General features: G+C 42.0%; 12 non-coding genes across 12 annotated transcripts; all 12 read right to left on the bottom strand.

The window, feature by feature from the left end:
• Window positions 1–1,708: 1,708 nt before the first annotated feature.
• On the bottom strand, window positions 1,709–1,790 carry trnas-uga (transfer RNA serine (anticodon UGA)). Its single transcript has one exon. It is a non-coding gene; the product is annotated as a tRNA-Ser (tRNA).
• Window positions 1,791–4,328: 2,538 nt separating this feature from the next.
• Window positions 4,329–4,410, bottom strand: trnas-aga (transfer RNA serine (anticodon AGA)). The gene has a single exon. It is a non-coding gene; the product is annotated as a tRNA-Ser (tRNA).
• A 3,487-nt stretch (window positions 4,411–7,897) lies between these two features.
• On the bottom strand, window positions 7,898–7,979 carry trnas-uga (transfer RNA serine (anticodon UGA)). The gene has a single exon. It is a non-coding gene; the product is annotated as a tRNA-Ser (tRNA).
• Window positions 7,980–8,601: 622 nt separating this feature from the next.
• Window positions 8,602–8,684, bottom strand: trnal-cag (transfer RNA leucine (anticodon CAG)). Its single transcript has one exon. It is a non-coding gene; the product is annotated as a tRNA-Leu (tRNA).
• A 1,877-nt stretch (window positions 8,685–10,561) lies between these two features.
• Window positions 10,562–10,643, bottom strand: trnas-uga (transfer RNA serine (anticodon UGA)). Its single transcript has one exon. It is a non-coding gene; the product is annotated as a tRNA-Ser (tRNA).
• Window positions 10,644–11,265: 622 nt separating this feature from the next.
• trnal-cag (transfer RNA leucine (anticodon CAG)) lies at window positions 11,266–11,348 on the bottom strand. The gene has a single exon. It is a non-coding gene; the product is annotated as a tRNA-Leu (tRNA).
• Window positions 11,349–13,225: 1,877 nt separating this feature from the next.
• On the bottom strand, window positions 13,226–13,307 carry trnas-aga (transfer RNA serine (anticodon AGA)). The gene has a single exon. It is a non-coding gene; the product is annotated as a tRNA-Ser (tRNA).
• Window positions 13,308–14,176: 869 nt separating this feature from the next.
• On the bottom strand, window positions 14,177–14,258 carry trnas-uga (transfer RNA serine (anticodon UGA)). The gene has a single exon. It is a non-coding gene; the product is annotated as a tRNA-Ser (tRNA).
• A 2,528-nt stretch (window positions 14,259–16,786) lies between these two features.
• Window positions 16,787–16,868, bottom strand: trnas-uga (transfer RNA serine (anticodon UGA)). The gene has a single exon. It is a non-coding gene; the product is annotated as a tRNA-Ser (tRNA).
• Window positions 16,869–17,244: 376 nt separating this feature from the next.
• On the bottom strand, window positions 17,245–17,327 carry trnal-aag (transfer RNA leucine (anticodon AAG)). The gene has a single exon. It is a non-coding gene; the product is annotated as a tRNA-Leu (tRNA).
• Window positions 17,328–19,192: 1,865 nt separating this feature from the next.
• Window positions 19,193–19,274, bottom strand: trnas-aga (transfer RNA serine (anticodon AGA)). Its single transcript has one exon. It is a non-coding gene; the product is annotated as a tRNA-Ser (tRNA).
• Window positions 19,275–22,754: 3,480 nt separating this feature from the next.
• On the bottom strand, window positions 22,755–22,836 carry trnas-uga (transfer RNA serine (anticodon UGA)). Its single transcript has one exon. It is a non-coding gene; the product is annotated as a tRNA-Ser (tRNA).
• Window positions 22,837–23,756: the final 920 nt, after the last annotated feature.

The following is a 23,756-nucleotide window of genomic DNA, read 5'->3' as shown; positions in this document are numbered from 1 at the left end:
TTAAGGTGACATACCTGGATTTTTAACGGCTCCATAGCTTGTCATACAAGCTTGGGTAACAGCCACAGCAATCCAGACACTGAGATGAACAACGCCCGAGTCTGGCATCTCACAATTCAATAGTGGGCAAGCGGTAATATCTGACTGAAGACTTTGTACAATAGCAGGTATGCAATGATTGTTTACGCTTATTGATAATTCTTACGGTTGATAGGGAAGAGGTCACTCAGCATTATTGTTACAACTGATACCCTAACAATGGCTCTGACCTGTCTGAATCATTTGGTAAGTGCTACTTGTTGGGGTAGTTGCTTGTTGCTTACAAGTTGGGGCAACTTTCAGTGAATTTGGACACCACGGATGTGTGAAACTATAATCACATTCATCGTTGTTGAGATTCTAACTTGAGTCTTTCTCTTCATAAATATTTCTTAAAATTCTTGCACAGATATTTAGTGAAACATACGCTGAAATCTCTTAGAGCAATACCTTTGAATACATCAGTGAAAGCATCATTTGGCTGTGTACCTACTCTCAATCTAGAGTGATAACTGCCTGTCAATGTGTGAATCACCTGGTTCATTCACATGGAGTGATCTGCCATCATCACTTCTATTGTCACATTGGATTCTGTGGGTTGGACTGTGAATCATCTCAAGTTATGATCAGACTCTGAGCATTCAAAGGAACAACACTTGACTCAGGCCCCTCAGAATGAAATGGTGGTCAACTGGTAAATTCTCAGTGGACAACTTCTAGGATAGCGGGAATGTAGTGATTATATTTGTTGTGGTGAATGCGGCAGGAGAAGATGCAAAGAAGCAGACCACCCATCTGTCTTATTGTCACGGTCGTTATTCTATCAATGGCTCTGACCTTCCTGAATGGTAAGTGCTATTTGTTGGGGTGCTTTTGGGTGATTGAAGCAACTAAAGATACTTCGTTTTTTTTTTTTAATTTTATTATTTATTGATTGATTGATTGATTGATATTTTTTTGTTTATTCATTTATTTATTTATTCGTTTATTTTTTCAATTGATAAAACGTTAAACAGTTCGGACAACATCCAATACTTTCAAAAGAAAGCACAATTAGACTTCTTCAAATAGGAGCACTTGATTTACAATATATTCATAAGCGCTTCTCGTTGGGGCGGTCTCCTCTGTGCATTTGCCTTTACCGTCTTCTGTGACTGGTGCAATGTGTCTCTGGATGTTACCCCAGTTGTATCACATATACTTCGGTTTTAATGTCATTTTCTGCAAGCTTTGGTACCTTTCAGTGACAGCAATAATAGGAAATGTTGAAACCGTAATATTGTTTCACTTCATAAAGATTTAGTTAAACTGTTCCCAGTGTATTTGGTGTAATTTATTCTGTGTACAGTTTTTTTCTTTCTTTATTTCTTTATTCACATGAACTGCTTAATGATCGTCAGCGATTTTGTCCCTTTGGATTTGGATGTGGGTTGGATGCGAACCATCATCTGGGCAGCTCCTGAATGTTTAAAGGAACAACACCAGACTCTTGGGTCCCTCAGAATGAAAAGCATTCATTCAATTGGTAAATTCCCAGTACAACAGCAGGTATGCAACAACTGTAAACTTTTAATAGCATTTAAGGTACATGGTGTTTCAGGGAAGAATCCAGACAGGTTTGTCCTCACTCTTGCTACCCCAGCACTGGAATCACAAACCAAATCTCAGACGTAGTTGGCAGGATTCGGACCTGCGCGGGGAAACCCCAATGGATTTCAAGTCCATCGCCTTAACCACTCGGCCACAACTACGTAAAAAGCCTTGCTTCAGCATGGACCACTGTCTGATCGTATTTGATCCATGCACTTTGTTTCAGAATGTATAGGCTTCCGTTAGGGACACTGCTCAGGTATTTCGGCAACACAACGAGGCAGTGTAGTTGGTTCCCTCGGCAACCACCCACGGAGCGTGCCATAGAATCAAGACAGTGTTATAGTTTAGGACTAGAATGGGCTTCAGTGAACAACTCTTAAGCATTTCATAGTGTGGCAAACAGAAGCTTAAACCTGTTTGTAAGCGTTCTAAACTAAACATTTCAAGTGACTTACTTCAAAATGAATTCCATGCAAAGAGGAACTATGTTACAAACAGTCTTTCAGACCCTCGACCGAGGGTGCAGCAACTGGGCTGATTGTCAGAAGTGGGATTTGAGTCCACGCCTCCAGACTGCTACCTGAACGCAGCACCTTGGACTGCTCTGCCATCCTGATCTGGAGAAGAAGCTCAAGTTTGAACCCCAGAATGGGCTACAAGGAGGAGTTCAAACTTGAACCCTAAACTATGCAGGGACATTTCAAGGGATTTCTTGAAAGAGGAACAGCCAAACAACCCCTCAACAGAGTGCAGCAAAGGCTCTAAATGTCAGGAGCGGGATATAAACCCACGCCTCCAGGGGAGACCGCTCGGCCATCCTGACACGTTGAAGCTGCGCGTCGTGGACCGTGCACGATGCACATTATGTTGAGTCGTGTGCTAGTCGTATAAACACTTGTCTGACTGGTCGAATATCTACGGGCAGTGATTTAAAGGGAACCCATGCAGTATTTTGACCCAAATGTTTCCAGGAGAGGACAACACTTTTTAAGGTGACATACCTGGATTTTTAACAGCTCCATAGCTTGTCATACAAGCTTGGGTAACAGCCACAACAAACCAGACACTGAAATGAACAACGCCCGAGTCTGGCATCTCACAATTCAATAGTGGGCAAGCGGTAATATCTGACTGAAGACTTTGTACAATAGCAGGTATGCAATGATTGTTTACGCTTATTGATAATTCTTACGGTTGATAGGGAAGAGGTCACTCAGCATTATTGTTACAACTGATACCCTAACAATGGCTCTGACCTGTCTGAATCATTTGGCAAGTGCTACTTGTTGGGGTAGTTGCTTGTTGCTTACAAGTTGGGGCAACTTTCAGTGAATTTGGACACCACGGATGTGTGAAACTATAATCACATTCATCGTTGTTGAGATTCTAACTTGAGTCTTTCTCTTCATAAATATTTCTTAAAATTCTTGCACAGATATTTAGTGAAACATACGCTGAAATCTCTTGGAGCAATACCTTTGAATACATCAGTGAAAGCATCATTTGGCTGTGTACCTACTCTCAATCTAGAGTGATAACTGCCTGTCAATGTGTGAATCACCTGGTTCATTCACATGGAGTGATCTGCCGTCATCACTTCTATTGTCACATTGGATTCTGTGGGTTGGACTGTGAATCATCTCAAGTTATGATCAGACTCTGAGCATTCAAAGGAACAACACTTGACTCAGGCCCCTCAGAATGAAATGGTGGTCAACTGCTAAATTCTCAGTGGACAACTTCTAGGATAGCGGGAATGTAGTGATTATATTTGTTGTGGTGAATACGGCAGGAGAAGATGCAAAGAAGCAGACCACCCATCTGTCTTATTGTCACAGTCGTTATTCTATCAATGGCTCTGACCTTCCTGAATGGTAAGTGCTATTTGTTGGGGTGCTTTTGGATGATTGAAGCAACTAAAGATACTTCCTTTTTTTTTCATTTTATTATTTTTTGATTGATTGATTGATTGATATTATTTTGTTTATTCATTTATTTATTTATTAGTTTATTTTTTCAATTGATTAAACGTTAAACAGTTCGGACAACATCCAATACTTTCAAAAGAAAGCACAATTAGATTTCTTCAAATAGGAGCACTTGATTTACAATATATTCATAAGCGCTTCTCGTTGGGGCGGTCTCCTCTGTGTATTTGCCTTTACCGTCTTCTGTGACTGGTGCAATGTGTCTCTGGATGTTACCCCAGTTGTATCACATATACTTTGGTTTTAATGTCATTTTCTACAAGCTTTGGTACCTTTCAGTGACAGCAATAATAGGAAATGTTGAAACCGTAATATTGTTTCACTTCATAAAGATTTAGTTAAACTGTTCCCAGTGTATTTGCTGTAATTTATTCTGTGTACAGTTTTTTTCTTTCTTTATTTCTTTATTCACATGAACTGCTTAACGATCGTCAGCGCTTTTGTCCCTTTGGATTTGGATGTGGGTTGGATGCGAACCATCATCTGGGCAGCTCCTGAATGTTTAAAGGAACAACACCAGACTCTTGGGTCCCTCAGAATGAAAAGCATCCATTGGTTCAATTGGCAAATTCCCAGTACAACAGCAGGTATGCAACAACTGTAAACTTTTAATAGCATTTAAGGTACATGGTGTTCCAGTGAAGAATACAGTCAGGCTTGTGGTCATTCTGTCTACCCCAGCAACGGAATCACAAACCAAATCGCAGACGTAGTTGGCAGGATTCGAACCTGCGCGGGGAAACCCCAATGGATTTCTAGTCCATCGCCTTAACCACTCGGCCACAACTACGTAAAAAGGCTGTGCTTCAGCATGGACCACTGTCTGATCGTATTTGATCCATGCACTTTGTTTCAGAATGTATAGGCTTCCGTCAGGGACCCTGCTCAGGCATTTCGGCAACACAACGAGGCAGTGTAGTCGGTTCCCTCGGCAACCATCCATGGACAGTGCCATAGAATCAAGACAGTGTTGTAGTTTAAGCCTAGAATGGGCTTCAGTGAACAACTCTTAAGCATAGTGAGGCAAACAGAAGCTTCAACCTATTTGTAAGCGTTCTAAACTTGATTTACAATATATTCATAAGCGCTTCTCGTTGGGGTGGTCTCCTCTGTGCATTTGCCTTTACCGTCTTCTGTGACTTGTGCAATGTGTCTCTGGATGTTAGCCCAGTTGTATCACATATACTTCGGTTTTAATGTCGTTTTCTGCAAGCTTTGGTACCTTTCAGTGACAGCAATAATAGGAAATGTTGAAACCGTAATATTGTTTCACTTCATAAAGATTTAGTTAAACTGTTCCCAGTGCATTTGGTGTAATTTATTCTGTGTACAGTTTTTTTCTTTCTTTATTTCTTTATTCACATGAACTGCTTAACGATCGTCAGCGATTTTGTCCCTTTGGATTTGGATGTGGGTTGGATGCGAACCATCATCTGGGCAGCTCCTGAATGTTTAAAGGAACAACACCAGACTCTTGGGTCCCTCAGAATGAAAAGCATCCATTGGTTCAATTGGTAAATTCTCAGTACAACAGCAGGTATGCAACAACTGTAAACTTTTAATAGCATTTAAGGTACATGGTGTTTCAGGGAAGAATCCAGACAGGTTTGTCCTCACTCTTGCTACCCCAGCACTGGAATCACAAACCAAATCTCAGACATAGTTGGCAGGATTCGGACCTGCGCGGGGAAACCCCAATGGATTTCAAGTCCATCGCCTTAACCACTCGGCCACAACTACGTAAAAAGCCTTGCTTCAGCATGGACCACTGTCTGATCGTATTTGATCCATGCACTTTGTTTCAGAATGTATAGGCTTCCGTTAGGGACCCTGCTCAGGTATTTCGGCAACACAACGAGGCAGTGTAGTTGGTTCCCTCGGCAACCGGCCACGGAGCGTGCCATAGAATCAAGACAGTGTTATAGTTTAGGACTAGAATGGGCTTCAGTGAACAACTCTTAAGCATAGTGTGGCAAACAGAAGCTTAAACCTGTTTGTAAGCGTTCTAAACTATACATTTCAAGTGACTTACTTCAAAATGAATTCCATGCAAAGAGGAACTACGTTACAAACAGTCTTTCAGACCCTCGACCGAGGGTGCAGCAACTGGGCTGATTGTCAGAAGTGGGATTTGAGTCCACGCCTCCAGACTGCTACCTGAACGCAGCACCTTGGACTGCTCTGCCATCCTGATCTGGAGAAGAAGCTCAAGTTTGAACCCCAGAATGGGCTACAAGGAGGAGTTCAAACTTGAACCCTAAACTATGCAGGGACATTTCAAGGGATTTCTTGAAAGAGGAACAGCCAAACAACCCCTCAACAGAGTGCAGCAAAGGCTCTAAATGTCAGGAGCGGGATATAAACCCACGCCTCCAGGGGAGACCGCTCGGCCATCCTGACACTTTGAAGCTGCGCGTCGTGGACCGTGCACGATGCACATTATGTTGAGTCGTGTGCTAGTCGTATAAACACTTGTCTGACTGGTCGAATATCTACGGGCAGTGATTTAAAGGGAACCCATGCAGTATTTTGACCCAAATGTTTCCAGGAGAGGACAACACTTTTTAAGGTGACATACCTGGACTTTTAACAGCTCCATAGCTTGTCATACAAGCTTGGGTAACAGCCACAACAAACCAGACACTGAAATGAACAACGCCCGAGTCTGGCATCTCACAATTCAATAGTGGGCAAGCGGTAATATCTGACTGAAGACTTTGTACAATAGCAGGTATGCAATGATTGTTTACGCTTATTGATAATTCTTACGGTTGATAGGGAAGAGGTCACTCAGCATTATTGTTACAACTGATACCCTAACAATGGCTCTGACCTGTCTGAATCATTTGGCAAGTGCTACTTGTTGGGGTAGTTGCTTGTTGCTTACAAGTTGGGGCAACTTTCAGTGAATTTGGACACCACGGATGTGTGAAACTATAATCACATTCATCGTTGTTGAGATTCTAACTTGAGTCTTTCTCTTCATAAATATTTCTTAAAATTCTTGCACAGATATTTAGTGAAACATACGCTGAAATCTCTTGGAGCAATACCTTTGAATACATCAGTGAAAGCATCATTTGGCTGTGTACCTACTCTCAATCTAGAGTGATAACTGCCTGTCAATGTGTGAATCACCTGGTTCATTCACATGGAGTGATCTGCCATCATCACTTCTATTGTCACATTGGATTCTGTGGGTTGGACTGTGAATCATCTCAAGTTATGATCAGACTCTGAGCATTCAAAGGAACAACACTTGACTCAGGCCCCTCAGAATGAAATGGTGGTCAACTGCTAAATTCTCAGTGGACAACTTCTAGGATAGCGGGAATGTAGTGATTATATTTGTTGTGGTGAATACGGCAGGAGAAGATGCAAAGAAGCAGACCACCCATCTGTCTTATTGTCACAGTCGTTATTCTATCAATGGCTCTGACCTTCCTGAATGGTAAGTGCTATTTGTTGGGGTGCTTTTGGATGATTGAAGCAACTAAAGATACTTCCTTTTTTTTTCATTTTATTATTTTTTGATTGATTGATTGATTGATTGATATTATTTTGTTTATTCATTTATTTATTTATTAGTTTATTTTTTCAATTGATTAAACGTTAAACAGTTCGGACAACATCCAATACTTTCAAAAGAAAGCACAATTAGATTTCTTCAAATAGGAGCACTTGATTTACAATATATTCATAAGCGCTTCTCGTTGGGGCGGTCTCCTCTGTGTATTTGCCTTTACCGTCTTCTGTGACTGGTGCAATGTGTCTCTGGATGTTACCCCAGTTGTATCACATATACTTTGGTTTTAATGTCATTTTCTACAAGCTTTGGTACCTTTCAGTGACAGCAATAATAGGAAATGTTGAAACCGTAATATTGTTTCACTTCATAAAGATTTAGTTAAACTGTTCCCAGTGCATTTGGTGTAATTTATTCTGTGTACAGTTTTTTTCTTTCTTTATTTCTTTATTCACATGAACTGCTTAACGATCGTCAGCGATTTTGTCCCTTTGGATTTGGATGTGGGTTGGATGCGAACCATCATCTGGGCAGCTCCTGAATGTTTAAAGGAACAACACCAGACTCTTGGGTCCCTCAGAATGAAAAGCATCCATTGGTTCAATTGGTAAATTCTCAGTACAACAGCAGGTATGCAACAACTGTAAACTTTTAATAGCATTTAAGGTACATGGTGTTTCAGGGAAGAATCCAGACAGGTTTGTCCTCACTCTTGCTACCCCAGCACTGGAATCACAAACCAAATCTCAGACGTAGTTGGCAGGATTCGGACCTGCGCGGGGAAACCCCAATGGATTTCAAGTCCATCGCCTTAACCACTCGGCCACAACTACGTAAAAAGCCTTGCTTCAGCATGGACCACTGTCTGATCGTATTTGATCCATGCACTTTGTTTCAGAATGTATAGGCTTCCGTTAGGGACCCTGCTCAGGTATTTCGGCAACACAACGAGGCAGTGTAGTTGGTTCCCTCGGCAACCGGCCACGGAGCGTGCCATAGAATCAAGACAGTGTTATAGTTTAGGACTAGAATGGGCTTCAGTGAACAACTCTTAAGCATAGTGTGGCAAACAGAAGCTTAAACCTGTTTGTAAGCGTTCTAAACTAAACATTTCAAGTGACTTACTTCAAAATGAATTCCATGCAAAGAGGAACTACGTTACAAACAGTCTTTCAGACCCTCGACCGAGGGTGCAGCAACTGGTCAGGTTGTCAGAAGTGGGATTTGAACCCACTCCTCCAGAGGAGACTGCGACCTTAACGCAGTACCTTGGACTGCTCTGCCAAGACTGCTCTGCTCTGGAGAAGAAGCTCAAGTTTGAACCCCAGAATGGGCTACAAGGAGGAGTTCAAACTTGAACCCAGGCACCCTAAACTATGCAGGGACATTTCAAGGGATTTCTTGAAAGAGGAACAGCCAAATAACCCCTCAACAGAGTGCAGCAAAGGCACTAAATGTCAGGAGTGGGATTTGAACCCACGCCTCCAGGGGAGACTGCGACCTGAACGCAGCGCCTTAGACCGCTCGGCCATCCTGACACTTTGAAGCTGCGCGTCGTGGACCGTGCACGATGCACATTATGTTGAGTCGTGTGCTAGTCGTATAAACACTTGTCTGACTGGTCGAATATCTACGGGCAGTGATTTAAAGGGAACCCATGCAGTATTTTGACCCAAATGTTTCCAGGAGAGGACAACACTTTTTAAGGTGACATACCTGGACTTTTAACAGCTCCATAGCTTGTCATACAAGCTTGGGTAACAGCCACAACAAACCAGACACTGAAATGAACAACGCCCGAGTCTGGCATCTCACAATTCAATAGTGGGCAAGCGGTAATATCTGACTGAAGACTTTGTACAATAGCAGGTATGCAATGATTGTTTACGCTTATTGATAATTCTTACGGTTGATAGGGAAGAGGTCACTCAGCATTATTGTTACAACTGATACCCTAACAATGGCTCTGACCTGTCTGAATCATTTGGCAAGTGCTACTTGTTGGGGTAGTTGCTTGTTGCTTACAAGTTGGGGCAACTTTCAGTGAATTTGGACACCACGGATGTGTGAAACTATAATCACATTCATCGTTGTTGAGATTCTAACTTGAGTCTTTCTCTTCATAAATATTTCTTAAAATTCTTGCACAGATATTTAGTGAAACATACGCTGAAATCTCTTGGAGCAATACCTTTGAATACATCAGTGAAAGCATCATTTGGCTGTGTACCTACTCTCAATCTAGAGTGATAACTGCCTGTCAATGTGTGAATCACCTGGTTCATTCACATGGAGTGATCTGCCATCATCACTTCTATTGTCACATTGGATTCTGTGGGTTGGACTGTGAATCATCTCAAGTTATGATCAGACTCTGAGCATTCAAAGGAACAACACTTGACTCAGGCCCCTCAGAATGAAATGGTGGTCAACTGCTAAATTCTCAGTGGACAACTTCTAGGATAGCGGGAATGTAGTGATTATATTTGTTGTGGTGAATACGGCAGGAGAAGATGCAAAGAAGCAGACCACCCATCTGTCTTATTGTCACAGTCGTTATTCTATCAATGGCTCTGACCTTCCTGAATGGTAAGTGCTATTTGTTGGGGTGCTTTTGGATGATTGAAGCAACTAAAGATACTTCCTTTTTTTTTCATTTTATTATTTTTTGATTGATTGATTGATTGATTGATATTATTTTGTTTATTCATTTATTTATTTATTAGTTTATTTTTTCAATTGATTAAACGTTAAACAGTTCGGACAACATCCAATACTTTCAAAAGAAAGCACAATTAGATTTCTTCAAATAGGAGCACTTGATTTACAATATATTCATAAGCGCTTCTCGTTGGGGCGGTCTCATCTGTGTATTTGCCTTTACCGTCTTCTGTGACTGGTGCAATGTGTCTCTGGATGTTACCCCAGTTGTATCACATATACTTTGGTTTTAATGTCATTTTCTACAAGCTTTGGTACCTTTCAGTGACAGCAATAATAGGAAATGTTGAAACCGTAATATTGTTTCACTTCATAAAGATTTAGTTAAACTGTTCCCAGTGCATTTGGTGTAATTTATTCTGTGTACAGTTTTTTTCTTTCTTTATTTCTTTATTCACATGAACTGCTTAACGATCGTCAGCGATTTTGTCCCTTTGGATTTGGATGTGGGTTGGATGCGAACCATCATCTGGGCAGCTCCTGAATGTTTAAAGGAACAACACCAGACTCTTGGGTCCCTCAGAATGAAAAGCATCCATTGGTTCAATTGGTAAATTCTCAGTACAACAGTAGGTATGCAACAACTGTAAACTTTTAATAGCATTTAAGGTACATGGTGTTTCAGGGAAGAATCCAGACAGGTTTGTCCTCACTCTTGCTACCCCAGCACTGGAATCACAAACCAAATCTCAGACGTAGTTGGCAGGATTCGGACCTGCGCGGGGAAACCCCAATGGATTTCAAGTCCATCGCCTTAACCACTCGGCCACAACTACGTAAAAAGCCTTGCTTCAGCATGGACCACTGTCTGATCGTATTTGATCCATGCACTTTGTTTCAGAATGTATAGGCTTCCGTTAGGGACCCTGCTCAGGTATTTCGGCAACACAACGAGGCAGTGTAGTTGGTTCCCTCGGCAACCGGCCACGGAGCGTGCCATAGAATCAAGACAGTGTTATAGTTTAGGATTAGAATGGGCTTCAGTGAACAACTCTTAAGCATAGTGTGGCAAACAGAAGCTTAAACCTGTTTGTAAGCGTTCTAAACTAAACATTTCAAGTGACTTACTTCAAAATGAATTCCATGCAAAGAGGAACTACGTTACAAACAGTCTTTCAGACCCTCGACCGAGGGTGCAGCAACTGGTCAGGTTGTCAGAAGTGGGATTTGAACCCACTCCTCCAGAGGAGACTGCGACCTTAACGCAGTACCTTGGACTGCTCTGCCAAGACTGCTCTGCTCTGGAGAAGAAGCTCAAGTTTGAACCCCAGAATGGGCTACAAGGAGGAGTTCAAACTTGAACCCAGGCACCCTAAACTATGCAGGGACATTTCAAGGGATTTCTTGAAAGAGGAACAGCCAAATAACCCCTCAACAGAGTGCAGCAAAGGCTCTAAATGTCAGGAGTGGGATTTGAACCCACGCCTCCAGGGGAGACTGCGACCTGAACGCAGCGCCTTAGACCGCTCGGCCATCCCGACACTTTGAAGCTGCGCGTCGTGGACCGTGCACGATGCACATTATGTTGAGTCGTGTGCTAGTCGTATAAACACTTGTCTGACTGGTCGAATATCTACGGGCAGTGATTTAAAGGGAACCCATGCAGTATTTTGACCCAAATGTTTCCAGGAGAGGACAACACTTTTTAAGGTGACATACCTGGACTTTTAACAGCTCCATAGCTTGTCATACAAGCTTGGGTAACAGCCACAACAAACCAGACACTGAAATGAACAACGCCCGAGTCTGGCATCTCACAATTCAATAGTGGGCAAGCGGTAATATCTGACTGAAGACTTTGTACAATAGCAGGTATGCAATGATTGTTTACGCTTATTGATAATTCTTACGGTTGATAGGGAAGAGGTCACTCAGCATTATTGTTACAACTGATACCCTAACAATGGCTCTGACCTGTCTGAATCATTTGGCAAGTGCTACTTGTTGGGGTAGTTGCTTGTTGCTTACAAGTTGGGGCAACTTTCAGTGAATTTGGACACCACGGATGTGTGAAACTATAATCACATTCATCGTTGTTGAGATTCTAACTTGAGTCTTTCTCTTCATAAATATTTCTTAAAATTCTTGCACAGATATTTAGTGAAACATACGCTGAAATCTCTTGGAGCAATACCTTTGAATACATCAGTGAAAGCATCATTTGGCTGTGTACCTACTCTCAATCTAGAGTGATAACTGCCTGTCAATGTGTGAATCACCTGGTTCATTCACATGGAGTGATCTGCCGTCATCACTTCTATTGTCACATTGGATTCTGTGGGTTGGACTGTGAATCATCTCAAGTTATGATCAGACTCTGAGCATTCAAAGGAACAACACTTGACTCAGGCCCCTCAGAATGAAATGGTGGTCAACTGCTAAATTCTCAGTGGACAACTTCTAGGATAGCGGGAATGTAGTGATTATATTTGTTGTGGTGAATGCGGCAGGAGAAGATGCAAAGAAGCAGACCACCCATCTGTCTTATTGTCACAGTCGTTATTCTATCAATGGCTCTGACCTTCCTGAATGGTAAGTGCTATTTGTTGGGGTGCTTTTGGATGATTGAAGCAACTAAAGATACTTCCTTTTTTTTTCATTTTATTATTTTTTGATTGATTGATTGATTGATTGATATTATTTTGTTTATTCATTTATTTATTTATTAGTTTATTTTTTCAATTGATTAAACGTTAAACAGTTCGGACAACATCCAATACTTTCAAAAGAAAGCACAATTAGATTTCTTCAAATAGGAGCACTTGATTTACAATATATTCATAAGCGCTTCTCGTTGGGGCGGTCTCCTCTGTGTATTTGCCTTTACCGTCTTCTGTGACTGGTGCAATGTGTCTCTGGATGTTACCCCAGTTGTATCACATATACTTTGGTTTTAATGTCATTTTCTACAAGCTTTGGTACCTTTCAGTGACAGCAATAATAGGAAATGTTGAAACCGTAATATTGTTTCACTTCATAAAGATTTAGTTGAACTGTTCCCAGTGTATTTGTTGTAATTTATTCTGTGTACAGTTTTTTTCTTTCTTTATTTCTTTATTCACATGAACTGCTTAACGATCGTCAGCGCTTTTGTCCCTTTGGATTTGGATGTGGGTTGGATGCGAACCATCATCTGGGCAGCTCCTGAATGTTTAAAGGAACAACACCAGACTCTTGGGTCCCTCAGAATGAAAAGCATCCATTGGTTCAATTGGCAAATTCCCAGTACAACAGCAGGTATGCAACAACTGTAAACTTTTAATAGCATTTAAGGTACATGGTGTTCCAGTGAAGAATACAGTCAGGCTTGTGGTCATTCTGTCTACCCCAGCAATGGAATCACAAACCAAATCGCAGACGTAGTTGGCAGGATTCGAACCTGCGCGGGGAAACCCCAATGGATTTCTAGTCCATCGCCTTAACCACTCGGCCACAACTACGTAAAAAAAGCCGTGCTTCAGCATGGACCACTGTCTGATCGTATTTGATCCATGCACTTTGTTTCAGAATGTATAGGCTTCCGTCAGGGACCCTGCTCAGGCATTTCGGCAACACAACGAGGCAGTGTAGTCGGTTCCCTCGGCAACCATCCATGGACAGTGCCATAGAATCAAGACAGTGTTGTAGTTTAAGCCTAGAATGGGCTTCAGTGAACAACTCTTAAGCATAGTGAGGCAAACAGAAGCTTCAACCTATTTGTAAGCGTTCTAAACTTGATTTACAATATATTCATAAGCGCTTCTCGTTGGGGTGGTCTCCTCTGTGCATTTGCCTTTACCGTCTTCTGTGACTTGTGCAATGTGTCTCTGGATGTTAGCCCAGTTGTATCACATATACTTCGGTTTTAATGTCGTTTTCTGCAAGCTTTGGTACCTTTCAGTGACAGCAATAATAGGAAATGTTGAAACCGTAATATTGTTTCACTTCATAAAGATTTAGTTAAACTGTTCCCAGTGCATTTGGTGTAATTTATTCTGTGTACAGTTTTTTTCTTTCTTTATTTCTTTATTCACATGAACTGCTTAACGATCGTCAGCGATTTTGTCCCTTTGGATTTGGATGTGGGTTGGATGCGAACCATCATCTGGGCAGCTCCTGAATGTTTAAAGGAACAACACCAGACTCTTGGGTCCCTCAGAATGAAAAGCATCCATTGGTTCAATTGGTAAATTCTCAGTACAACAGCAGGTATGCAACAACTGTAAACTTTTAATAGCATTTAAGGTACATGGTGTTTCAGGGAAGAATCCAGACAGGTTTGTCCTCACTCTTGCTACCCCAGCACTGGAATCACAAACCAAATCTCAGACGTAGTTGGCAGGATTCGGACCTGCGCGGGGAAACCCCAATGGATTTCAAGTCCATCGCCTTAACCACTCGGCCACAACTACGTAAAAAGCCTTGCTTCAGCATGGACCACTGTCTGATCGTATTTGATCCATGCACTTTGTTTCAGAATGTATAGGCTTCCGTTAGGGACCCTGCTCAGGTATTTCGGCAACACAACGAGGCAGTGTAGTTGGTTCCCTCGGCAACCAGCCACGGAGCGTGCCATAGAATCAAGACAGTGTTATAGTTTAGGACTAGAATGGGCTTCAGTGAACAACTCTTAAGCATAGTGTGGCAAACAGAAGCTTAAACCTGTTTGTAAGCGTTCTAAACTATACATTTCAAGTGACTTACTTCAAAATGAATTCCATGCAAAGAGGAACTACGTTACAAACAGTCTTTCAGACCCTCGACCGAGGGTGCAGCAACTGGGCTGATTGTCAGAAGTGGGATTTGAGTCCACGCCTCCAGACTGCTACCTGAACGCAGCACCTTGGACTGCTCTGCCATCCTGATCTGGAGAAGAAGCTCAAGTTTGAACCCCAGAATGGGCTACAAGGAGGAGTTCAAACTTGAACCCTAAACTATGCAGGGACATTTCAAGGGATTTCTTGAAAGAGGAACAGCCAAACAACCCCTCAACAGAGTGCAGCAAAGGCTCTAAATGTCAGGAGCGGGATATAAACCCACGCCTCCAGGGGAGACCGCTCGGCCATCCTGACACGTTGAAGCTGCGCGTCGTGGACCGTGCACGATGCACATTATGTTGAGTCGTGTGCTAGTCGTATAAACACTTGTCTGACTGGTCGAATATCTACGGGCAGTGATTTAAAGGGAACCCATGCAGTATTTTGACCCAAATGTTTCCAGGAGAGGACAACACTTTTTAAGGTGACATACCTGGATTTTTAACGGCTCCATAGCTTGTCATACAAGCTTGGGTAACAGCCACAGCAAACCAGACACTGAGATGAACAACGCCCGAGTCTGGCATCTCACAATTCAATAGTGGGCAAGCGGTAATATCTGACTGAAGACTTTGTACAATAGCAGGTATGCAATGATTGTTTACTCTTATTGATAATTCTTACGGTTGATAGGGAAGAGGTCACTCAGCATTATTGTTACAACTGATACCCTAACAATGGCTCTGACCTGTCTGAATCATTTGGTAAGTGCTACTTGTTGGGGTAGTTGCTTGTTGCTTACAAGTTGGGGCAACTTTCAGTGAATTTGGACACCACGGATGTGTGAAACTATAATCACATTCATCGTTGTTGAGATTCTAACTTGAGTCTTTCTCTTCATAAATATTTCTTAAAATTCTTGCACAGATATTTAGTGAAACATACGCTGAAATCTCTTAGAGCAATACCTTTGAATACATCAGTGAAAGCATCATTTGGCTGTGTACCTACTCTCAATCTAGAGTGATAACTGCCTGTCAATGTGTGAATCACCTGGTTCATTCACATGGAGTGATCTGCCATCATCACTTCTATTGTCACATTGGATTCTGTGGGTTGGACTGTGAATCATCTCAAGTTATGATCAGACTCTGAGCATTCAAAGGAACAACACTTGACTCAGGCCCCTCAGAATGAAATGGTGGTCAACTGCTAAATTCTCAGTGGACAACTTCTAGGATAGCGGGAATGTAGTGATTATATTTGTTGTGGTGAATGCGGCAGGAGAAGATGCAAAGAAGCAGACCACCCATCTGTCTTATTGTCACGGTCGTTATTCTATCAATGGCTCTGACCTTCCTGAATGGTAAGTGCTATTTGTTGGGGTGCTTTTGGGTGATTGAAGCAACTAAAGATACTTCCTTTTTTTTCATTTTATTATTTATTTATTTATTGATTGATTGATATTTTTTTGTTTATTCATTTATTTATTTATTCGTTTATTTTTTCAATTGATTAAACGTTAAACAGTTCGGACAACATCCAATACTTTCAAAAGAAAGCACAATTAGACTTCTTCAAATAGGAGCACTTGATTTACAATATATTCATAAGCGCTTCTCGTTGGGGCGGTCTCCTCTGTGCATTTGCCTTTACCGTCTTCTGTGACTGGTGCAATGTGTCTCTGGATGTTACCCCAGTTGTATCACATATACTTCGGTTTTAATGTCATTTTCTGCAAGCTTTGGTACCTTTCAGTGACAGCAATAATAGGAAATGTTGAAACCGTAATATTGTTTCACTTCATAAAGATTTAGTTAAACTGTTCCCAGTGTATTTGGTGTAATTTATTCTGTGTACAGTTTTTTTCTTTCTTTATTTCTTTATTCACATGAACTGCTTAACGATCGTCAGCGATTTTGTCCCTTTGGATTTGGATGTGGGTTGGATGCGAACCATCATCTGGGCAGCTCCTGAATGTTTAAAGGAACAACACCAGACTCTTGGGTCCCTCAGAATGAAAAGCATTCATTCAATTGGTAAATTCCCAGTACAACAGCAGGTATGCAACAACTGTAAACTTTTAATAGCATTTAAGGTACATGGTGTTTCAGGGAAGAATCCAGACAGGTTTGTCCTCACTCTTGCTACCCCAGCACTGGAATCACAAACCAAATCTCAGATGTAGTTGGCAGGATTCGGACCTGCGCGGGGAAACCCCAATGGATTTCAAGTCCACCGCCTTAACCACTCGGCCACAACTACGTAAAAAGCCTTGCTTCAGCATGGACCACTGTCTGATCGTATTTGATCCATGCACTTTGTTTCAGAATGTATAGGCTTCCGTTAGGGACCCTGCTCAGGTATTTCGGCAACACAACGAGGCAGTGTAGTTGGTTCCCTCGGCAACCAGCCACGGAGCGTGCCATAGAATCAAGACAGTGTTATAGTTTAGGACTAGAATGGGCTTCAGTGAACAACTCTTAAGCATAGTGTGGCAAACAGAAGCTTAAACCTGTTTGTAAGCGTTCTAAACTATACATTTCAAGTGACTTACTTCAAAATGAATTCCATGCAAAGAGGAACTACGTTACAAACAGTCTTTCAGACCCTCGACCGAGGGTGCAGCAACTGGTCAGGTTGTCAGAAGTGGGATTTGAACCCACGCCTCCAGAGGAGACTGCGACCTTAACGCAGCGCCTTAGACCGCTCGGCCATCCTTACACACTGACGCTGTGCGTCGTGGACCATGCACGATGCACATTATGTTGACCGTATGAGTCGTATATACACTTGTCTAACTGGTCGAATATCTAGTGATTTAAAGGGAACCCATGCAGTATTTTGACCCAAATGTTTCCAGGAGAGGACAACACTTTTTAAGGTGACATACCTGGATTTTTAACGGCTCCATAGCTTGTCATACAAGCTTGGGTAACAGCCACAGCAAACCAGACACTGAGATGAACAACGCCCGAGTCTGGCATCTCACAATTCAATAGTGGGCAAGCGGTAATATCTGACTGAAGACTTTGTACAATAGCAGGTATGCAATGATTGTTTACGCTTATTGATAATTCTTACGGTTGATAGGGAAGAGGTCACTCAGCATTATTGTTACAACTGATACCCTAACAATGGCTCTGACCTGTCTGAATCATTTGGTAAGTGCTACTTGTTGGGGTAGTTGCTTGTTGCTTACAAGTTGGGGCAACTTTCAGTGAATTTGGACACCACGGATGTGTGAAACTATAATCACATTCATCGTTGTTGAGATTCTAACTTGAGTCTTTCTCTTCATAAATATTTCTTAAAATTCTTGCACAGATATTTAGTGAAACATACGCTGAAATCTCTTAGAGCAATACCTTTGAATACATCAGTGAAAGCATCATTTGGCTGTGTACCTACTCTCAATCTAGAGTGATAACTGCCTGTCAATGTGTGAATCACCTGGTTCATTCACATGGAGTGATCTGCCGTCATCACTTCTATTGTCACATTGGATTCTGTGGGTTGGACTGTGAATCATCTCAAGTTATGATCAGACTCTGAGCATTCAAAGGAACAACACTTGACTCAGGCCCCTCAGAATGAAATGGTGGTCAACTGGTAAATTCTCAGTGGACAACTTCTAGGATAGCGGGAATGTAGTGATTATATTTGTTGTGGTGAATGCGGCAGGAGAAGATGCAAAGAAGCAGACCACCCATCTGTCTTATTGTCACGGTCGTTATTCTATCAATGGCTCTGACCTTCCTGAATGGTAAGTGCTATTTGTTGGGGTGCTTTTGGGTGATTGAAGCAACTAAAGATACTTCCTTTTTTTTTTCATTTTATTATTTATTGATTGATTGATTGATTGATATTTTTTTGTTTATTAATTTATTTATTTATTCGTTTATTTTTTCAATTGATAAAACGTTAAACAGTTCGGACAACATCCAATACTTTCAAAAGAAAGCACAATTAGACTTCTTCAAATAGGAGCACTTGATTTACAATATATTCATAAGCGCTTCTCGTTGGGGCGGTCTCCTCTGTGCATTTGCCTTTACCGTCTTCTGTGACTGGTGCAATGTGTCTCTGGATGTTACCCCAGTTGTATCACATATACTTCGGTTTTAATGTCATTTTCTGCAAGCTTTGGTACCTTTCAGTGACAGCAATAATAGGAAATGTTGAAACCGTAATATTGTTTCACTTCATAAAGATTTAGTTAAACTGTTCCCAGTGTATTTGGTGTAATTTATTCTGTGTACAGTTTTTTTCTTTCTTTATTTCTTTATTCACATGAACTGCTTAACGATCGTCAGCGCTTTTGTCCCTTTGGATTTGGATGTGGGTTGGATGCGAACCATCATCTGGGCAGCTCCTGAATGTTTAAAGGAACAACACCAGACTCTTGGGTCCCTCAGAATGAAAAGCATCCATTGGTTCAATTGGCAAATTCCCAGTACAACAGCAGGTATGCAACAACTGTAAACTTTTAATAGCATTTAAGGTACATGGTGTTCCAGTGAAGAATACAGTCAGGCTTGTGGTCATTCTGTCTACCCCAGCAACGGAATCACAAACCAAATCGCAGACGTAGTTGGCAGGATTCGAACCTGCGCGGGGAAACCCCAATGGATTTCTAGTCCATCGCCTTAACCACTCGGCCACAACTACGTAAAAAGGCTGTGCTTCAGCATGGACCACTGTCTGATCGTATTTGATCCATGCACTTTGTTTCAGAATGTATAGGCTTCCGTCAGGGACCCTGCTCAGGCATTTCGGCAACACAACGAGGCAGTGTAGTCGGTTCCCTCGGCAACCATCCATGGACAGTGCCATAGAATCAAGACAGTGTTGTAGTTTAAGCCTAGAATGGGCTTCAGTGAACAACTCTTAAGCATAGTGAGGCAAACAGAAGCTTCAACCTATTTGTAAGCGTTCTAAACTTGATTTACAATATATTCATAAGCGCTTCTCGTTGGGGTGGTCTCCTCTGTGCATTTGCCTTTACCGTCTTCTGTGACTTGTGCAATGTGTCTCTGGATGTTAGCCCAGTTGTATCACATATACTTCGGTTTTAATGTCGTTTTCTGCAAGCTTTGGTACCTTTCAGTGACAGCAATAATAGGAAATGTTGAAACCGTAATATTGTTTCACTTCATAAAGATTTAGTTAAACTGTTCCCAGTGCATTTGGTGTAATTTATTCTGTGTACAGTTTTTTTCTTTCTTTATTTCTTTATTCACATGAACTGCTTAACGATCGTCAGCGATTTTGTCCCTTTGGATTTGGATGTGGGTTGGATGCGAACCATCATCTGGGCAGCTCCTGAATGTTTAAAGGAACAACACCAGACTCTTGGGTCCCTCAGAATGAAAAGCATCCATTGGTTCAATTGGTAAATTCTCAGTACAACAGCAGGTATGCAACAACTGTAAACTTTTAATAGCATTTAAGGTACATGGTGTTTCAGGGAAGAATCCAGACAGGTTTGTCCTCACTCTTGCTACCCCAGCACTGGAATCACAAACCAAATCTCAGACATAGTTGGCAGGATTCGGACCTGCGCGGGGAAACCCCAATGGATTTCAAGTCCATCGCCTTAACCACTCGGCCACAACTACGTAAAAAGCCTTGCTTCAGCATGGACCACTGTCTGATCGTATTTGATCCATGCACTTTGTTTCAGAATGTATAGGCTTCCGTTAGGGACCCTGCTCAGGTATTTCGGCAACACAACGAGGCAGTGTAGTTGGTTCCCTCGGCAACCGGCCACGGAGCGTGCCATAGAATCAAGACAGTGTTATAGTTTAGGACTAGAATGGGCTTCAGTGAACAACTCTTAAGCATAGTGTGGCAAACAGAAGCTTAAACCTGTTTGTAAGCGTTCTAAACTATACATTTCAAGTGACTTACTTCAAAATGAAGTCCATGCAATGAGGAACTACGTTACAAACAGTCTTTCAGACCCTCGACCGAGGGTGCAGCAACTGGGCTGATTGTCAGAAGTGGGATTTGAGTCCACGCCTCCAGACTGCTACCTGAACGCAGCACCTTGGACTGCTCTGCCATCCTGATCTGGAGAAGAAGCTCAAGTTTGAACCCCAGAATGGGCTACAAGGAGGAGTTCAAACTTGAACCCTAAACTATGCAGGGACATTTCAAGGGATTTCTTGAAAGAGGAACAGCCAAACAACCCCTCAACAGAGTGCAGCAAAGGCTCTAAATGTCAGGAGCGGGATATAAACCCACGCCTCCAGGGGAGACCGCTCGGCCATCCTGACACGTTGAAGCTGCGCGTCGTGGACCGTGCACGATGCACATTATGTTGAGTCGTGTGCTAGTCGTATAAACACTTGTCTGACTGGTCGAATATCTACGGGCAGTGATTTAAAGGGAACCCATGCAGTATTTTGACCCAAATGTTTCCAGGAGAGGACAACACTTTTTAAGGTGACATACCTGGATTTTTAACGGCTCCATAGCTTGTCATACAAGCTTGGGTAACAGCCACAGCAAACCAGACACTGAGATGAACAACGCCCGAGTCTGGCATCTCACAATTCAATAGTGGCCAAGCGGTAATATCTGACTGAAGACTTTGTACAATAGCAGGTATGCAATGATTGTTTACTCTTATTGATAATTCTTACGGTTGATAGGGAAGAGGTCACTCAGCATTATTGTTACAACTGATACCCTAACAATGGCTCTGACCTGTCTGAATCAATTGGCAAGTTTGCTACTTGTTGGGGTAGTTGCTTGTTGCTTACAAGTTGGGGCAACTTTCAGTGAATTTGGACACCACGGATGTGTGAAACTATAATCACATTCATCGTTGTTGAGATTCTAACTTGAGTCTTTCTCTTCATAAATATTTCTTAAAATTCTTGCACAGATATTTAGTGAAACATACGCTGAAATCTCTTAGAGCAATACCTTTGAATACATCAGTGAAAGCATCATTTGGCTGTGTACCTACTCTCAATCTAGAGTGATAACTGCCTGTCAATGTGTGAATCACCTGGTTCATTCACATGGAGTGATCTGCCATCATCACTTCTATTGTCACATTGGATTCTGTGGGTTGGACTGTGAATCATCTCAAGTTATGATCAGACTCTGAGCATTCAAAGGAACAACACTTGACTCAGGCCCCTCAGAATGAAATGGTGGTCAACTGCTAAATTCTCAGTGGACAACTTCTAGGATAGCGGGAATGTAGTGATTATATTTGTTGTGGTGAATGCGGCAGGAGAAGATGCAAAGAAGCAGACCACCCATCTGTCTTATTGTCACGGTCGTTATTCTATCAATGGCTCTGACCTTCCTGAATGGTAAGTGCTATTTGTTGGGGTGCTTTTGGGTGATTGAAGCAACTAAAGATACTTCCTTTTTTTTCATTTTATTATTTATTTATTTATTGATTGATTGATATTTTTTTGTTTATTCATTTATTTATTTATTCGTTTATTTTTTCAATTGATTAAACGTTAAACAGTTCGGACAACATCCAATACTTTCAAAAGAAAGCACAATTAGACTTCTTCAAATAGGAGCACTTGATTTACAATATATTCATAAGCGCTTCTCGTTGGGGCGGTCTCCTCTGTGCATTTGCCTTTACCGTCTTCTGTGACTGGTGCAATGTGTCTCTGGATGTTACCCCAGTTGTATCACATATACTTCGGTTTTAATGTCATTTTCTGCAAGCTTTGGTACCTTTCAGTGACAGCAATAATAGGAAATGTTGAAACCGTAATATTGTTTCACTTCATAAAGATTTAGTTAAACTGTTCCCAGTGTATTTGGTGTAATTTATTCTGTGTACAGTTTTTTTCTTTCTTTATTTCTTTATTCACATGAACTGCTTAACGATCGTCAGCGATTTTGTCCCTTTGGATTTGGATGTGGGTTGGATGCGAACCATCATCTGGGCAGCTCCTGAATGTTTAAAGGAACAACACCAGACTCTTGGGTCCCTCAGAATGAAAAGCATTCATTCAATTGGTAAATTCCCAGTACAACAGCAGGTATGCAACAACTGTAAACTTTTAATAGCATTTAAGGTACATGGTGTTTCAGGGAAGAATCCAGACAGGTTTGTCCTCACTCTTGCTACCCCAGCACTGGAATCACAAACCAAATCTCAGACGTAGTTGGCAGGATTCGGACCTGCGCGGGGAAACCCCAATGGATTTCAAGTCCATCGCCTTAACCACTCGGCCACAACTACGTAAAAAGCCTTGCTTCAGCATGGACCACTGTCTGATCGTATTTGATCCATGCACTTTGTTTCAGAATGTATAGGCTTCCGTTAGGGACCCTGCTCAGGTATTTCGGCAACACAACGAGGCAGTGTAGTTGGTTCCCTCGGCAACCAGCCACGGAGCGTGCCATAGAATCAAGACAGTGTTATAGTTTAGGACTAGAATGGGCTTCAGTGAACAACTCTTAAGCATAGTGTGGCAAACAGAAGCTTAAACCTGTTTGTAAGCGTTCTAAACTATACATTTCAAGTGACTTACTTCAAAATGAATTCCATGCAAAGAGGAACTACGTTACAAACAGTCTTTCAGACCCTCGACCGAGGGTGCAGCAACTGGTCAGGTTGTCAGAAGTGGGATTTGAGTCCACGCCTCCAGACTGCTACCTGAACGCAGCACCTTGGACTGCTCTGCCATCCTGATCTGGAGAAGAAGCTCAAGTTTGAAACCCAGAATGGGCTACAAGGAGGAGTTCAAACTTGAACCCTAAACTATGCAGGGACATTTCAAGGGATTTCTTGAAAGAGGAACAGCCAAACAACCCCTCAACAGAGTGCAGCAAAGGCTCTAAATGTCAGGAGCGGGATATAAACCCACGCCTCCAGGGGAGACCGCTCGGCCATCCTGACACGTTGAAGCTGCGCGTCGTGGACCGTGCACGATGCACATTATGTTGAGTCGTGTGCTAGTCGTATAAACACTTGTCTGACTGGTCGAATATCTACGGGCAGTGATTTAAAGGGAACCCATGCAGTATTTTGACCCAAATGTTTCCAGGAGAGGACAACACTTTTTAAGGTGACATACCTGGATTTTTAACGGCTCCATAGCTTGTCATACAAGCTTGGGTAACAGCCACAGCAAACCAGACACTGAGATGAACAACGCC

The sequence above is a fragment of the Ictalurus punctatus genome, chromosome 13 (assembly GCF_001660625.3).
Source record: "Ictalurus punctatus breed USDA103 chromosome 13, Coco_2.0, whole genome shotgun sequence".
In the NCBI taxonomy this organism is placed as follows: domain Eukaryota; kingdom Metazoa; phylum Chordata; class Actinopteri; order Siluriformes; family Ictaluridae; genus Ictalurus; species Ictalurus punctatus.
The sequence above is the reverse complement of the archived record's forward strand: the minus strand, read 5'-3'. Positions and strand labels throughout refer to the sequence as shown.